The following is an 18,516-nucleotide window of genomic DNA, read 5'->3' on the forward strand; positions in this document are numbered from 1 at the left end:
CATTCTGTTTAATATGTCATTGTATTAATCTTCTTATTCTGCATACTATTTGTTATCATATTGATTTTTATGGTTTATTGTGAAAACCAAATAAAATATTTCAAACCAATGTTGGAGCACTTCCATTTTAAATACAGGTATTGGATCCGTTATCCGGAAACCCATTATCCAGAAAGCTCCGAATTACAGAAAGGCCATCTCCTATCCTATAGACTCCATTTTATCCAAATAATCCACATTTAAAAAATGATTTCCTTTTTCTCTGTAATAATAAAACAGTAACTTGTACCTGATCCCAACTAAGATATAATTAATCCGTATTAGAGGCAAAACCAGCGGATTGGGTTTATTTAATGATGAAATTATTTTCTAGTAGACACAGGGGCAGATGTATCAAGGGTCGAATATCGAGGGTTAATTAACCATCGATATTCGACCCTTGATACATCTGCCCCTATGTCTGAAGTATCGAAGTCGAAGGATTTTGCGCAATTCGTTTGATCGAACGATTCGAAGGATTTTAATCCATCGATCGAAGGATTATCATTCGATCAGAAAAAATTTGGAAAGCCTATGGGGACCTTCCCCATAGGCTAACATTGGCCTCGGTAGGTTTTAGGTGGCGAACTAGGGGGTCGAAGAAATTTTTAAAGAGACAGTACTTCGATTATCGAATGGTCGAATAGTCGAACGATTTTTAGTTCGAATTGTATGATTCGAAGTCGAAGGTCGTAGTCGAAGGTTGAAGTAGCCAATTCGATGGTCGAAGTAGCCAAAAAAAACATTAGAAAATCTATTTTTCCTCTATTCCTTCACTCGAACTTAGTGAATGGGCCCCTTGAGGTATGAAGATTCAAATTACAGAAATTACGATTCTTTAATCGGTCTCTTTTCTGAACAAGTATATGTTCTGATGGTATAGTTTTTGAATTTCGAAGGTTTCTTTTGGCTACTTCGACCATCGAATTAGCTACTTCGACCTTCGACTACGACTTCGAATTCAAACTAAAAATCGTTCGACTATTCGACCATTCGATAGTCGAAGTACTGTCTCTTTAAAAAAAACTTCGACCACATACTTCGCCACCTAAAACCTACAGAGCACCAATGTTAGCCTATGGGGAAGGTCCCCATAAGTATTTTTTTATTGAAGGAAAATCGTTCGAACGATGAATTAAAATCCTTCGAATCATTCATTTCGTTCGATCAAACGAAATGCGGTAAATCCTTTGACTTCGATATGCGAAATCGAAGGATTTTACATCGCCGGTCGAATATCGAGGGTTAATTAACCCTCGATATTCGACCAATAGTAAACGTGTTTGCTAACTGTGCCATCTTACATGCAGAAAGTATAATGCAGATATATTATAGTCCCCTTGCAAAAAACAGTAGCTGCCTTTTTACTGCTGTTTCAAAGTACAGGTACGGGATCCCTTATCCGGAAACCCGGTTTCCATAAAGCTCTGAATTATGGACTCTAGCAGACTTAAGGTCCAAATTATGGAAAGATCGGTTAACTGAAAAACTGCAGGTCCCAAACATTCTGGATAACAGGTCCCATACCTGTAATACAATATAATAGCAGATGAGATTGAAAAAAATTGAAAAAATCAACTATCACCCTGAGGAATGGGGAAATGCATTAAATGCATATATGCTGCAGTCTAAGATGTGATTCAAAATCCAGTATTTTGGATTCGGCCGAACCCAGGAATCCTTTGCTAAAGATTCGGCCGAATACCGAACCGACTCCGAATCCTAATTTGCATATGCAAATTAGGGATGGGAAGGTGAAACCATTTTTTACTGACAAAAAGTCACGCAATTTCCCTCCCGCCCCTAATTTGCATATGCAAATTAGGATTCGGTTCGGCTCCACAGAAGAATTCGGCCGAATCCGAATCCTGCTGAAAAAGGCCGAATCCCGAACCAAATCCTGGATCCGGTGCATCCCTAATTCAAATGAAGGTAACACTCCAGTAAGGAGGAATGGCACATTTCTTTGGTAGGCAGCAAAGGATATAAGCCTATGACTAAGTGCCCCCCTATGGCACAAAACACGTAAGGCCTTTGCTGTGATGTTTTTGCTCTAATAAAAATACTTTTTTTACTACATCTATTTTTGGAGTGTGATCCGGTTTGTACCAGCCCATCACTATTTACAATTAGCAAAGGATACAAGGCCCTTTAGGAAACTGTCACCAATATCCAATCACAATGGTTCCATTGAACTATTCAGGTAGGTGTAAACTGAAACTCACAGAGGTGTAAAAGTGTAATTTGGTCACAATGGTACCATAACGACTGCATCGTACAAAACAAGTTTTCGTACAAAACAAATTTCCGTACGATATTCGGTGTGTGTATGGTGAGAGACAAGCCAACTGATATTGGCAGAAGACTTGCATATCGGTTGGCTGGTCAATCGATCTGGCCGGAAAATTTTGATTGGGCGCCTTTAAAGGTAGCAGTAAATTGCCACTTTTAGTGCTGAATCGTCAGATACAGGTATTGTTTCTACCTTTATATCCGATGATTCAGCTCTACACGTGTACTGAAACAAATGATCTTTCCTGGAAAGATCGTAATTGTAACGTCTATGGCCTCCTTAATGAAGAAGACTTTTTATTGTGCCTTTCCCACAGTTCATATTCTGAGCAGAGCTGCAAAAGTGGCCAAGCAGTAAATAAAGAGCTGTCAGAGGGAAAATGCAGCAAAATTAGAGGCGAGACTATGTCTGTCAGTTTCACTACAGATTTAGTGATAACTGTTATTTTGCTTGACACGCAGAAAAAGAACATTGTATATGTAATTGGAGATACAGTGGACTAGAAGGACACATTCAATGAGATTTGCATTTGAATATAGGAATTTCAGTCATCTCATTAGAATGTGTAATGTTTTACAGATAAAAGCTTTGAAACACTGGTATTATTTTGGGTTCTATTTTATATATGTATATTGGTAATTTGGTTCAAACAAAACACTGCTCAGGTAACCAATGGCAGAATACCCCTCAAGACTAGAAGGGCCACAATGGTGCATAGAAAGCTGTAATCACTGCTACTTGCAGTGGCCATTGAGACCTGAGTGACCCATAGTGGAATGTTCCATAAACATCAACTGGAAGGGCTACAAGTCATTCAGTATCAGAAAAGAGAAGAATTAAACACCGGGGGAGGGGGGAGTCCTTGTGTAGTTCTTCCACGCCCACCTGCCTCTATCAACTTCCAGAACCAGGGCAGAAAGTTTGGATGAGGGAGAATGGCCCCCATGTGCCCTCCGGCACCCACAGACACCTATGCCTCTGTCTTTGGTTGCAGGTTGTCACAGTTATCCATGACACCATCGTACCTTACTATACACACCCTCCCACAGGTATGGCCTTTTTTCGTAATACTGTACCATAATATTTTTAAAACACAAAAAACCATGCCAAAAAGCAACCCATTGACGTAGGAAAGGGGGTGGAAACAGGGTCGGACTGGGGGATCCGAGGCCCACCGGGGCTGCAGTCCCAGGGCCCCCTGCCAGTGTTGTAACTACCGGGGGAGCAGGGGGTGCGATTGGGCCAGGGCCCGCACCCCCCTCAGGCCCCCCGACAGCTCGCATGCCACTCTGTTCTGCGGCCGTGCGGAGGGGGGCGGGGCCCAGCTGCACGTCCCGCGCCAGGGCCCCCCTCTAGTTACATCTCTGCCCCCCGCTGCCCTGAGACTGTGGGGCCCATTTACTTAGTTCGAGTGAAGGAATAGAGGAAAAATAGTTCGAATTTCGAATGGTCGAATATGGCTACTTCGACCTTCGACTACGACCTTCGACTTCGAATCGAACGAATCAAACTAAAAATCGTTTGACTATTCGACCATTTGATAGTCGAAGTATTGTCTCTTTAAAAATTTCTTCAACCCCCTAGTTCGCCACCTAAAACCTACTGAGGCCAATGTTAGCCTATGGGGAAGGTCCCCATAGGCTTCCTAACAAATTTCTGATCGAAGGAATATCCTTCGATCGATGGATTAAAATCCTTTGAATCGCTTCGATTCGAAGGATTTAATCGTTCGATTGTAGGAATAACGGTAAATCCTTCGACTTCGATATTCAAAGTCGAAGAATTTTACTTTGACGGTCGAATATCGAGGGTTAGTTAACCCTCAATATTTGACCCTAGGTAAATGTGCCCCTGTGTGTGCGCAAGCGTACACACTGCGTTTTTCATGCCCTGGCCTCTTCTTCAGCCCAGTCGACGGGAAGAGGAACCACAGGGTGCGGATCTGGGTCAGCAGGGCTCACAAGAGATGGAGGCCCACCGGGTTTTTTTTCCCGGTGTCCCGCTGGCCCAGTCCGACCCTGGGTGGAAACAAGAAACATTTTTCAAAATCAAAATATATTTTTTGCACAGAGTTGACCCTAAAATCCCTGAATCCATTTCCAAAATCTGATGTGACACTGCATGTACAGAACAAAAACAATGACTCACTCCCCTTAGGGGTTCCAAACAGATAAATACAGATAATGGACACCATCATTCACCCATGTGATCTCTCCTGCCAAACAGGATCCCGTCCTCCCTTATCCATCACTGGCGTTCTAATAAAACATGATATCCCAATTATCTGACACTAGGCAGCCAGAGGTAGCGTTACATTCCAAGGTAACCATCTCCTAATATGGGAAAAGCTTTCTCAGATTTCCCTGGAAAAAAAGCACTTTAAGTACACAAGGTTTGGCCCTTGGACGGAAAACAAAATTTATTTTTTGGTCCTCTTTAGTACTGATGGATCTGTGCCCGGGGAGGGCTGGGGAAGACTACACAGAAACTGACAGTAGATAATGACACAGGCCACCCACTGTTCCCTACATTCTCCCAACATAACCCTTTCATGGGAAACATGATCATAATGCACTGAAGCCAATTGGCTTTCTCAGTTATTATGATACTACTAGTGATGGGCGAATTTGCGCCGTTTCGCTTCGCCGAAAAATTCGCGAATTTCACGCGAAATTCGCGAAACGGCGAAAAATTCGCGAAACGGCGCGGGCGTCTCGGTTTTGACGCCAGCGCCCGTTTTTTCGACGCCGGCGCCCGTTTTTCGACGCCGGCGCCCGTTTTTGACGCCGGCGCCCGTTTTTCGGAAAAATTTTTTTGACGCCGGCGAATTTTTTCGGCGAATTTTCGCGGGCGTTTTGCGAATTTATTCGCCTGACGCGAATCGCGCAAATTCGCCGCGAATTCGTGCCTGGCGAATAAATTCGCCCATCACTAGATACTACCCCTGACCTACCAGCTCCCTCTGTTTACCAGCCAGTATGATATGTATATAAGAGGACAACTAGTGCTATTCTAGAACAACATATTAACCAGGGTTAAAGGGGATGTAAACACCACTGCACTGCACTGCTCAACCTCACTTTACTCAGTTGCTGCTGGACTACAAATCCCAGAATAATCTAACATATTATCATTGGCATGTGTAGTTTGGAAGCAATGGGGTTGCAAAAGAATCAGTTTTAGGAAAAGATCACATTCCATTTAAAGGAAAACCATACCACACGAACAATGTAGGTCTCTATAAAAAGATATTGCATAAAACAGCTCATATGTAAAACCCTGCTTCATGTAAATAAACCATTTTCATAATAATATACTTTTTTAGTAGTATGTGCCATTGGGTAATCCTAAATAGAAAAATGCCATTTTAAAAAATAAGGGCCGCCCCCTGGGATCGTAGGATTCACGGTGCACACAAACAAACCACATGTAAGGTCACATGAGCCAATTAACAGACAGAGTTTTGTCTTTTGCTTCCACACTTCTTCCTGTTACAGTTAGAGCTGCAGTATTTCTGGTCAGGTGATCTCTGAGGCAGCACACAGACCATCACGAAATGGTGGCTCAAGGCAAGAGATGTAAAAGGGCAATATTTACTTAAATATTTATACCAGTTTGGTAAGATTCTTTAATATGCCACTTAATTTGATATAAACTATCTGTTGCATAAATATTCATTTTAGGGGTCTAGTTTTCCTTTAAAGGGGATATAAACCCAGCAGTAATGCTGTCCCACAGCACCCCTTAGTTGCCAAAACTCATAATTATAGATGCAAGAACATTCACCAATGAACATTCTACAGATCAAAAACTTCATTATAAATGCAAAAAAGTGACCAATGAAAATGATGATTCCCAGCACCATATCGGGCATCTTGCTCTTATCTTACATATAGAGATAATTATGTTATATGTTTTTTTCTTCATTATATTACACTGGTATCAAACATGGGGATAAAGGGCTATGGATGCACCGAATCCAGGATTCAATCTAGGATTCAATTCAGGATTCAGCCAGGATTCGGCCTTTTTCAGCATGATTTGGATTCGGACAAATCCTTGTGCCTGGCCGAATCGAATCCTAATTTGCATATGTAAATTAGAGGTGGGTAGGGAAATCACTTGAATTTTCGTTACAAAAGAAGAATTTTTTCCACTTTTTCCTTTCCTGCCACTAATTTGCATATGCAAATTAGGATTGGGATTTAGTTCGGTATTCGGCCAAATCTTTCACCAGGGATTATGCCGAATTCCAAATAGTGGATTCGGTGCATCCCAATAAAGGACAGACTTGTTCAATGCCAGAAAGCTTCCAACTCCAGTTGCAGGAACAAAGAACATGATTGATACAGATCAGCTGGGATTCTCATTGGAGGATTTTTTTGCATTTTAAAGAAGTTGTTGGTTTTGGAGATTTGGTGAAAAGCTTTAGAAAATTTTAAATGTGCAATATTGCTCAACCCTGATGATACAGCTCCCAGCATGCCTCTACCTTTACTATATGTTACATTATTTTGGGATTTGTATTAAAGTGGACCAGTCACCCAGACACAAAAATCTGTATAATAAAAGTCCTTTTCAAATTAAACATGAAATCCAATTTCTATTTTTTATTAAAGCATTCATAGCTGTTGTAAGCTCATTTAAAAATCTCAGCTGTCAATCAAATATTGTCTGCCCCTCCTCTATGCCCTGGGCATAGAGGTGGGGCAGACAATTACTTTCACTTTCCATTCAGCACTTCCTAGATGTCACTGCTCTCCCCACATTCCCCCGTTCTCTTTACCATTTAATTGTGTAGCCAGGGCATGGGGATGGACATCAGGTCCCCCATTCTGGTGCACAAACAAGATTCTGAGATGATACAAGGCTTGTCTTAATAACAGTGTCCACAAAATGGCTCCTGCCTGCTTGTTATAATTACAAGTTCCCAGACTGAAGGAAACAAGATTTAAATAATTTATATAGTGTAATTAAAGTTCATTTTGCTTTACTAATGTGATAAAATAGGATTATGAATAATTTGTTTGGGTGACGGGTCCCCTTTAAGTTTGGTTGAGCAGTGCAGTGCAGCTGAAGCATAGCCCTAGCAACTAATGTAGACAGGCAATGGGATGCAGTGTTTTTGGGATCTGAACGGAACGAGTCAATCCAAGTGGCTGTCAGAGTCTTCATTTCTGTCTTATATTTAGCAGATTAAATACTTTTCTCCAGATATGAGTTTTCAAGGTCACTTTCTGTTCTTCTCCTCCTTAAAGGCAGGTTGTTGGGTTTCTTTCCCGTGAAAAAGACTTTTTGAGTGATTCCATCTGAGCTCTGACAGCTCCGTAGGGGAAAACGTTAAACAGAATGACAAAAGCACTGGAGAGAGCACTAGGAGTTTAGACATGTTGTAGCCAATTCAGAGGTTCTAAATATCACATATGGGGGAGGGGGCCTTCTCTGTGACTGGACCCATCTAAAGTGGTGGATTTAACGCTTTAGGTTAGGAATAGACACCTGAGATGTTACTGGACTACAACACCCACCATGATTTACTCATACCTCCCAACATTTTGGAAATAAAAAGAGGGACAAAAAAGGTGTCACGCGTAGCGCGGTGAAAATGTTTTTGAGCATGCCCATTTTTGTGGCCACACCCCCTTATTACCATGTTAATTTTTCAAAATTTCGCAGGAAATGAAAGTTTAAACATATTTCTGTGTTTTTTTCCAGTTATTACAGTTTTTCTAATGAAGTTGAATTGCCCTTTAAGCTGTGAGTCTAACTTTTCCCAAGGGACCTGTTATCTCATATTGTTACAATTACTTATTTGCTTACCTCGAAATTGTTACAAAAGTATCTTATCTGCAGCTGTGGCTGTTCTAGTCTCTCTGCTAAAAGCCGATTCAGTTAGAAACTTTGTTTCTTTTTCTGGCTGTTTAGTGCAGAGAAAAACAGGACTTTCCAGTACAAATGAGGGACTGGGGGTTGAGCTGTCAAAAGAGGGACTGTCCCTCTAAAAACAGGACAGTTGGAAGGTATGTTTTCTTAGGGAAACTGTAATGATACACAAACATCCTCTTCTGCATCAAGTAAAAAAAAAAAAGCATTTATATGGAGGTTAGTTCCGCTTTCAAGGGATTCTGTCATGATTTGTTGTTTTTATTTCTAAATTACACTGCAAATAATTCACTCTACAATATAAAATTTCATTCCTGAACCAACAAGTGTATTTTTTAGTTGTAATATTGGTGTGTAGGTGCATCTCAGGTCATTTTGCCTGGTCATGTGCTTTCAGAAAGAGCCAGCACTTTAGGATGGAACTGCTTTCTGGCAGGCTGTTGTTTGTCCTACTCACTATAACGGAAGAAGTCGCAGTGGGACATGGATTTTTACTAGGATGCACCATATCCAGGATTCGGTTCGGGATTCAGCCTTTTTTTCAGCAGGATTTGGATTCTGCGGAATCCTTGTGTTTGTCCAAACCGAATCGGAATCCTAATTTGCATATGTAAACATACCTCCCAACATTTTGGAATATTTACTTAAATATGTATACTAGTTTGGTATGGTTCTTTAATATGCCACTTAATTTGGTATAAACTATCTTTTGCTTATATATTCATTTTGGGGGTAAAGTTTTATTCATTCATTTTTGTTCTGCTTTTGGGCTGCTGTGGGCGGGGAGGGGTGACATCACTCCAACTTGCAGTGCAGCAGTAAAGAGTGACTGAAGTTTATTAGAGCTCAAGTCACATGACTGGGGCACCTGGGAAACTGACAATATGTCTAGCCTCATTTCATATTTGAAAATTAAATATAAAAAAATCAGTTTGTTCTTTGAAAGATGTCAGAGAGCAGCACTATTAACTGATGCAATTTGAAGAAAACATTTTTTCTCATGACAGTGTCCCTTTAAGTACAATCTGTGGTAAAACAACTGAGCGCAGCAGCAGTCTCATATGGATCAATGTAGGGATAACAATGGGAGCAGAAGATTTATTTGGGCAGGCTGCTGTTTGTGTGGGCTGCCAGGGGGGCTGCACTGCTATTGACTCTCTCAATTATCTCCAGGAAGAAGACTGGCTTTGATTTGAGGCTAGGCAGGCTGTAACCTATAATAACTTGAGTTTTTATTATTGCCTGGAAAAAAAACATCTTTGAAGCAGACACGAATAAAAAAAAAAAAAAAGTGTACAGGGAAAATCACAATGTTTTAATGCTGAAAACTACTTGGTACTGTTCATAAATATTTATGCCAAATGTATTATCCCTCTGCAGAATTTCAAATGCATGATATTCATGTGCAGGTGCAGATGGGCAATCTCTAGACTACTGGTCTCTGGCTCTCTGTGGCTGCTGGGAGCTTATAATTCAACAACAAACGAAAGATCTGCAGGGTGAGGAGCACTGATACAAACTTTCTCCACATTGCACCTCTTTCTGGCTTGTCTCCATCTTGCCCCACTTTCTCCCCATCTTTTCCTACTGCCTCATGTTGTCCTACTTGCACCATCCTGCCCTACTGTCACACTCTTGCCTTATCTTCATCTTGTTCAGCTGTCTTCATCTTTCCCTGCTCCAAATATTCAGAACTGGAATGGAAAATTCTTGGGGGGGGGGGGGTCACAGTCCCTATAGCCCCCATGGATCAAACACCAATGTCTTTCCCTCCTATCTCTATCTTGCCCTACTGTTAGGGGCAGATTTATCAAGGGTCGAATTTCGAGGGGTTAAAACGATTTTTAGCGATCCATCGAAGGATTTTTATTCGATGCCAAAAACTTTAAAAAATGCACTGGTTACTAATATAGCAATTCGGTAGCTTTAATTTGGCGAAGTATTGAAATCAAAGGAGACAGTACTTCGACTATTGAATGGTCGAATATTCGAACAATTTTTACTTCGAAGCGAAGTTGAAGTAAATTCGAAGTCGTAGTATCCTATTCGATGGTCGAAAAAATTACTTTGAAATTCGAACTTTTTGGACTTCGAAAATTCACTTGAGTTTAGTAAATCTGCCCCTTAATGTCTGGTTCTATCTCCATCTTGTTCTTATTACTTAATCTTGCCCTGCTCTTCCCATCTTGCCTTATTGTCTTCATCTTGTCCTTCATATTCTTCTTGCTCTCTATCTTGCCATACTGGCCAAAGTCCGTCCTATCTCCACCATGCCATAACAGCTCCACCATAACCGAATGTTTTCTGCTTGTGCTGCTTTCTTCATCTGGAACTACTTTTAATATCTTGCCATAATGTCACAGTTTGGCCCTATCTGCATCTTGCCCTAATGTCTTCATCCTTCTCTGCTATCTCCATTATTTTCCCAGATGGGGATCGTACAAGTCCTACAAAAGACTTCTATGCAGCCTTTCATTTCATACACATTGGGCTCCTCTATTTAAACCCCCCTTTTTTACTGCCCAGTTACATTCATAGGGGCAGATATACTGACTGGTGAAAAGTAGCCAGTGACTGATTCGCACCCATCGCTACACTTCACCAGGCGAAAATTCGATCAGATAACGCTAATTCACTAAAATGCGGATTTTCGTTGTGGGCGCCGAATGATGTCAACTTTTCGCTAGCGTTACTTCGGCAGTGCAAGCAATTCAAAGCAATTATGCGGTAGCGTTCATTTCTGCCTAGCACAAATTTGCTAGAGGTCTTGCGCTCAGGTTCATGGACGTCTTTATGTTATATGTTGCAGCAAATACATTACATTTCCACTGTTAATTACACATGTCTAGCGAACCATGACAATAGAGTTGTTATAATGCCTTACACATGAGCCCAGTGTATAGTTTATGTTCCATATGTTACAAAATGTATGGGGGAACCCGGTTACCCAAAAAAAAATGGAAAAGTCACCAGCGTTTTTTGAACTTTGATGCTTTTTCCACGCACATAATATGATGTAAGTAATAGAAGATTGAGGAATATCTATGTACTCCATTGCATGTTGCCTGGTCTGAGCTGGTCGAAGGCAAGACTGGTGAAAGAGGTAACGTTCAGTAAAATCCGCATTTTAGTGAATTTGTGGAGTAACTTTCATTCGCCAGAGCAAATTGTCGCCTGCCGATAGAGTGCGAATGAGTGATAGCACCTATCTCTTTTTGAGTGAATTGGTGCCTCTGCCCATTAGTAAAACGGTAAGAAATGGTGATGTCCCTGCGAGCGGTAATGCTGGCGAATTGCCACATCGCACTTTAGTAAATCTACTCCCCTGCCCAGCTCATCCACTTTTTGCAATCCTCAATGTTTTTAAAGTATATTTAATAAATATGGACTGGCATCCTCTGTGTGAGATTACCCTGCATTTATGATCCAGCTACGCGTTGAATGCGCCTTTCCTATTTCAGATGCTTTGTAGTCCATGTGACCAGAGTGGAATTTGTTTGTTCAATCTCACTGTGTCCTTCTCGTTGGATTTCGGAAGCGTGTGCGTTCATAAATCTATCCCAAATTCTGTAGCTGTATCTGTAAGGCCTCTAGCCAAAAAGGGAGCTCCAAGTTCAAGTGTACCTGCATGCCTCTTGCATAATATATGATAAAATGGACTGGGTCTTATACATTACACACCATGAGTTGAATTAATACATCACCGAATAAGCCTTACAATAATAAACCTTTGTTTTTCAGACCAGTGGAAGCAGAATTTCTTTTTACCGGAGGATCAATACCACTTTGCAGCCACAGACCAATTACACAAAAAACTACAGAAGACACATGCAAACTCAATAATAAAAAAAAAAAAAAGCCCAGAAAAAACAATGGAAAACGCAACTGTGCACAACTGACAAGCAAGTAATCAGCATTATTTTTATGCCTTCTTCTTAATTCATTTAGAATAGGGTGAAAGTAGAATTCACCATAGATAGTAAACCAGCCTCAAAGTTTACCATGGTTCTCCAGAAGGCAATGCCAGAAGTAGGGGTTGGCAAAAGAGGCAGCTGCTTAGGGGTTTCGGGTAGCAGTGGGGCAGCGGCGGGCGTGATGCGAGGGAGCAGGGGCTTTCCTTGGCACAGCTACCCCTTTGCACAGCTCTGCATAAGAGTTTTTAGGGCATATATATCAGAGTGTGAAATATTATTTTAAAAGTGCATTGTACAGTTCATCGTCCTCCAAACATTATGCTCCTGGGGGCTATTGGGTTGCATAACACTAATAAATATTTATTTTTACAGTTTTAATAGCTTTGCAGATAGAAAGGTGCTTAAAGCACATTTGCTGGTACTTTACTTGCTGAGTCTACTTTTGCACTAGTAATTTTATGATCTCTTAACAGTCATTTCCTACTGTGCTGTTACAATAGCCTAAAATAAGAGGCCAGTATATTTGAATACCGTTTTTTTTTTCTTTTTCGTTAAACTGGCAAATTATTCTGCAGTGTTTTAAAAAGGACACGCTACACTGTCCTTCATTCTGACCTTAGTTTTCTGCTATGATAGAGACTAAGATTAAAGTTTAATCCACCAGTAACTTCCCCAACTTTCCAGAATATATAATATATATTTATTACATCATATATATATATATATATATATATATATATATATATATATATATATATATATATATATATATATATATATATATATACAGGAGAAAGTTTTATGAAAAAAAAGTTTAAAAGGGGGGGGTCACAATACACCTATATATACCTTATTTCAACATGACTCAATAAATTGAATTTATGATAAAAAATATTTTGCCTACTCTATAAGTTAAAAATAATTGCATATTTTCTTAAAGGATAAGTAAACCTTTAAAATAAGTGAATGTAAAATTGACAAGGCTGCTATTCTAAGTACTTTTGTAATGTACATTAATTATTTAATTTTTTTTATTCCAAGATATTAAGGGATACATGTACTATTAATATGAATGAATTTTGTTCCGACAGCGCCACCTGCTGGTCAGTTTCCCACCAGTCTGACCACCAAGTAGTCAAGGAAGTTGTCTGGAGAAAGAAAGAGGCTGCCCAGATGTTCTTCTGCATAGGAAAAAAAATAGAAACCTTTCTCATATCTTTCCTAACTAGAAGAATATCAGAACAGCCTCTTTGTTTCTCCTGACAACTTCCTTGACTACTTGGTGGTCAGACTGGAGGGGAAATGACCAGCAGGTGGCGCTGTTGTAACAAAATACATTTGTATTAACAGCACATATATCCCTTAATATCTTGGAATAAAAGCAAAATAAATAAATAATGTACATTGCAAAGTTTGTTAGAATAGCACCAGCATCAATTTTGCATTCACTTATTTTAAAGGTTTACTTATCCTTTAAGGAGAACTGTTTTGATTTCACACTTATTAATTCGTTTGTAATTATCTGAGTAACCCTGAATAGAATAAAGAGTTTTGAATAAACAACCACCTACCTTCATCCCTTTGCTGTGGCTGCTTTGGATTACTAAAGGCAGAGACGCGTGGAAATTCGGGAGATTAGACAAATCGCTTCTTCCTCATGAGGAAAATGAAGCACTCAGAGTGCCCCACATAAAAGAGGTTGCCCAAGGCAACCACAGCCCTTTAGGGTGGTGACACATGCTAAGATTTGGGGAAATTTAGTCACCCAGCGACAAATCGCCTCCTTTTCGGGTGACTAATCTCCCTGAAGTTGCAGGCTAAAATGTAAATCGCCGGCAGGATGGCACTCGGATCAATTTGTTTTCAGAAGTTGCCCCGAAGTTTCCTTGTGATGCAACTTTGGGTGACTTCGGAAACGAATCGCTAATTCTAGTGCCATCCTGCCGGGGATTTACATTTAAGCCAGAAGAAGAGGTGATTTGACGCTAAAATAAATGAAATCTCCCCAAATCTCCAGGTGTGTCTCTGCCCTAATAAGCAGAAGACCAATAAGTAGCAGGTTTATCTGTAATTTAATTATCTTTTTTAAAGGGTAAGGAAACCTAGTCGGCGCAAACTCCCCACCCCCCGTTTGTTGCCCACCCTCCTTCCTCCCCCTGGCCTACCCGTCCCGCTGGGCAAATGCCCCTAACTTGTTACTTACCCTTCTGCGCAGGTCCAGTCCAGGGAGTTCACAGGTGACATCTTCTTCCACGCGATCTTCTTCCTGCTGTGAACGGCGTTTTGGCACATGCACAGTAGGATCATTTGGCCGGTACGGATCTACTCCGCATGCGTCAAAAGTCACGCGCATGCGCAGTAGATCATACCGGCGAAATGATGCTACTGCGCATGCGCCGTTCACAGCAGGAAGAAGATCGCGTGGAAGAAGCCAATTCTTGGCTTGGAGCAAGTTTTGGTTGTATAAAAATCACGTGTACTGCCAAACAGAGCCTCCTGTAGGCTGCTAGTCCACAGAGAGGTTATGAAATATCGAAACATGTTACACAGGGCCTCATTTATAAACACTGGGCAAATCTGCACATGGGCAGTAACCCATAGCAACCAATCAGTGATTAGCTTTTTTCAGCCAGCTGTAGGTTGAACACTGAAAGCAATCATCTGATTGGTTGCCATAGGTTACTGCCCAGGTGCAAATTTACCCAGTGTTTATAAATAACCCCCACGGTCTTCATTTGACATCCGACTGGAACTATTTTCATGCTTGTGTTGCTCCCCCACTCTTTTGACATTTGAATGTGGCTCACGGGTAAAGAAGGTTAGGGTTAATGATGGGTGAATTTGTCCCTTTTCGATTTGACGAAAAATTTGTGAATTTTCCGCGAAATTCTCAAAACGACGAAAAATTTGGAAACGTGACTTTTGACACCAGCAATTCTGATTGAATTGCATTAAAATCAATGGGTGTGCGTTTAATTGTCATTGGCAGCGGAATTGTCACCGACATCCAAATACTTAGATGCCGTGGCGAAACACGTAAAATTGCCGCAAATTCGCGCCTGCCGAATAAATTCACCCATCACTAGTTAAGGTTTTCATTTTTTTTAGAGCGACTCCGCCAAAAGCAATGCAAGATAATGACGGCAAATCTGGCATTTGCATGGGGGTAAAATTACACACGCCTTGATAAATTCGCCATATATTTTACATCGCTTTTTACACTGTTTTCCCAGCGAATTTAGTTTTACACAGCATAATAAATATGCCCCTAAGAGTATGTATGGTACCAGGCACAGGGGCGCTCCACCAATGAGGCGAGTTGAGACACTCGCCTCAGGCAGCAGCCGCTCCTGGTAACTAAGAGCCGAATTTCCGGTTTTCAACCCGGAAATTCGGCTCTTCTAGTGCAGAGAGCGCAATTGCGCTCTCTGCACTAGCGTCGTGCAGCGCCCCGACCCCCTCCTGCGCAGAAAATGTGAGCGCCGTGAGGAGGGGTCGGGGCGGCAACGGAAGGCGGCCTCAGGTGACATAAAGGCGCGGATCGGCGCTGACCAGGCATATTCATTGCACTCATGTTGATCATTACCCCTTAAAGGACATTTGACAACATATTAAATAGTGGAGTGATCGTAAACATTTTGTTAACAGCTCCCTTCTCCTATTTCCAAGCATTCAGTGAGTTAAACCAATCGCATCTCATTGAAATAAATCAGGTCTTTAACAAGAAACAGACTAGTTTTTGCTCACAACCCAAGAAAATGAATGTTTCTGAGGACAAAGGAGACATGCCATTTGTGAAAGGCTCAGGTTTATCTACAAAAAAAAATGAAAATGCCAGATAACATGGAGAAAAAAATCAATTTCAGAAAAACTTCTTGTATTTCTATAAAAGAAAAATACTTTGTTTGATATGTAAAAAAAAAGAAGCAGCAGAGCTTGGAAGACAATGACAAGCATTGTTTTATATTCTATTGTGGGAACACAACCCATGGAGGCTCCCAGATGTCTGAACTAGTGATGGGCAAATTTATTTGCCAGGCATGGATTTGCAGTGAATTTACGCATTTCGCCAGACGCAACATGTTTTTGCAAAACGGCAGGGGAAATTTGCCATGGAAAATTCGTCGCAACAAAAAAAAATTGTCGTGCCAAATTTTTCGGATTCCCGTTGACTTTAATGCATTTGTACAAAAGAGTCGTGTGTAAAAAAATTGTTGCGCGTCAAAATTATTTTGATGCCCATTGACTTCAATGCGTTTTGCAAATTTTTTGCTGTTTCACGAATTTTTCCGTGAAAGGAAAAGGGACAGATTCGCCCATCACTGGTCTGAACTGCTTGGTCCCAGTCAGTAGTAACTACTGATGCAACATCCAAGTGGAACCATGGATCTACCACCAGGGTTCCCTTATATCCATATGCCACTTTTATACTACTCATGAAAGCAGGCTGGACAGGTACTATGGTGCAAGAATATATGGATTCAAGCACTTTTCTGCATGTCACTAGAGGTGGCTCAATTATGCATTCTTTTTCGCACTTTGCAATTATGCAAGCAATTGTAAATGAGCCTATGTTTGTCTACAGTTTTTTCCAATGTTATGTATAACTTAGCTATGGCAACAAGATAACTGGCCACAAACGAAGTCAGCAGTTTATTGGGCAGCTTCCCCTGATTGATATCTGGCCTAAAATCTGTGCAATGGAAATCGTGCAGGTTTAAAAATCCCATTGGATCAAGGACCATATCGGTTTGTTGGTCCTTGGCCCAACCGCATGTATTCACGGCATTGTGATCCAATTATTGGCCCGTGATCGGATTACTCCCATATCGCCCACCTCAAGGTGGCAACCTTGCCAAATGAACTGATCTCTGGTGCAATGCTTGATCCTGGTCATATAATACACAGCAACCAATCAGATGTTTGCTGTAGCACAACGCACCAAAATGGTGATTGGTTGATTTTTAGTTATTTTGGTCATTGATATTGAATTACAGGATTGTAACCTTTTCAGTCTCCTGTCTTTCCTATCTCTGTTATCTTTCTTCCCTGTTAGCTACATTGGCATCAACTCCCATTTGTATTGGCTGGGCTGGTAAATTGCTGGACAATGGCCCACATATTCAGAGCTGTAATTAACAGTGCAATTAACAGTGCTGCCCTATTTTATGGACCTCAGTCTGTCCCCCCATCTCCTACAAGATGCATGCACATGCACTGACAGCCTATCTGTTCTGCTCATGTGCAGAATGAAGGATCTATAGCCTAGAAGGAGCTGTGAGCCACATTCAGATGTAAAAACAAAAATTGGGGAGCAACAGAAATGTGAAAAATGTTCCTGGGTGGTGCAAAATAAGCTCTGTGAATGGCCATTTGGTTGTTTGGGTGTCAGTACACCTGGTTTTTGTGCAACTAAATCTAGTCTCCAAAGTAGGAATTCAAAAATAAGCACCTGCTTTGAGGCCACTGAGAAGGGTTTGGTGAGCAACATGTCACTCACGAGCCACTAGTTGGGAATCACTGATCTCTAGGTTTAGCTCTGCTGTTGGATTTAGGCAAGTATCTGGCGGGAGCTGTAGGGATTTTTTTAAACGATTAAAAATAAATCTATCCTATAGGTACTGTGGCAAGCTTGCAGCTTGAACACGTAACTTTGGGGGGAATTTAGCACATGGTAGGGCAGGCAGCATAGGAAAAGGAGCAGTTAGAGAGGGACACACAGGCTCTTCAAAGAAACATTGGTTTATATTCCCAAACAGTAAGTCATTCACAAACAGGGGTGACCATTTCAGTATTTATAACAAACCATAAAAATAAATCCCTGCCCACTGGGCGCTACCTTCATATGAAGTGTTCCCTCACTATACTAAGCTCCTAGTGGACTACACGTCAAAACATAGGTTGGGGGTCACCCCTGTACTCACAGTCTTTGAGTGAACATCTCAGCCTCCTGGCTTTTCCTCAATGTCCCACACAGACAACAAAATCTGGCTCTTAGTCACAGCCACGGGCTCCCTCTGTTTCTTGCAGTAGCAGGCGGCACCACCAGCTCCACTAGGAGTTCCTAACACACCCAGGTCTCCTACTGAGAGACACTCTCTAAACTTCCAATTAAGTTTAAATACCCTTTCCACAGAATAGCCTTCTTGTGGAAGGTGAGCTCCAAAATGCGAACTGGACCACTGGAATGGATTGCTTGTTCCTCCCAAAACACTATAGCATCCCGGGCCAGATAGCAATATCCATTAAACAGGGAGACTATGCTCTGAGTAGTAACATCTCCCTTACAGCTTTCATCTCCTATTGGGGAGAAATCCCAGGTAAAACACACCTTTTTACACGTTTCCTTGGGCACTCTACCACAGTACCTAAGTGCACTTATTTCAA

At 41.2% G+C, this 18,516-nt stretch overlaps 1 protein-coding gene across 3 annotated transcripts in view; it reads right to left on the reverse strand.

The window, feature by feature from the left end:
- LOC108702319 (voltage-dependent T-type calcium channel subunit alpha-1H-like) overlaps positions 1–18,516 on the reverse strand; it is a 164,424-nt gene that overhangs the window by 123,683 nt on the left and 22,225 nt on the right. The window lies entirely within an intron of this gene.

Source organism: Xenopus laevis, chromosome 9_10S, assembly GCF_017654675.1.
Source record: "Xenopus laevis strain J_2021 chromosome 9_10S, Xenopus_laevis_v10.1, whole genome shotgun sequence".
Lineage (NCBI taxonomy): Eukaryota > Metazoa > Chordata > Amphibia > Anura > Pipidae > Xenopus > Xenopus laevis.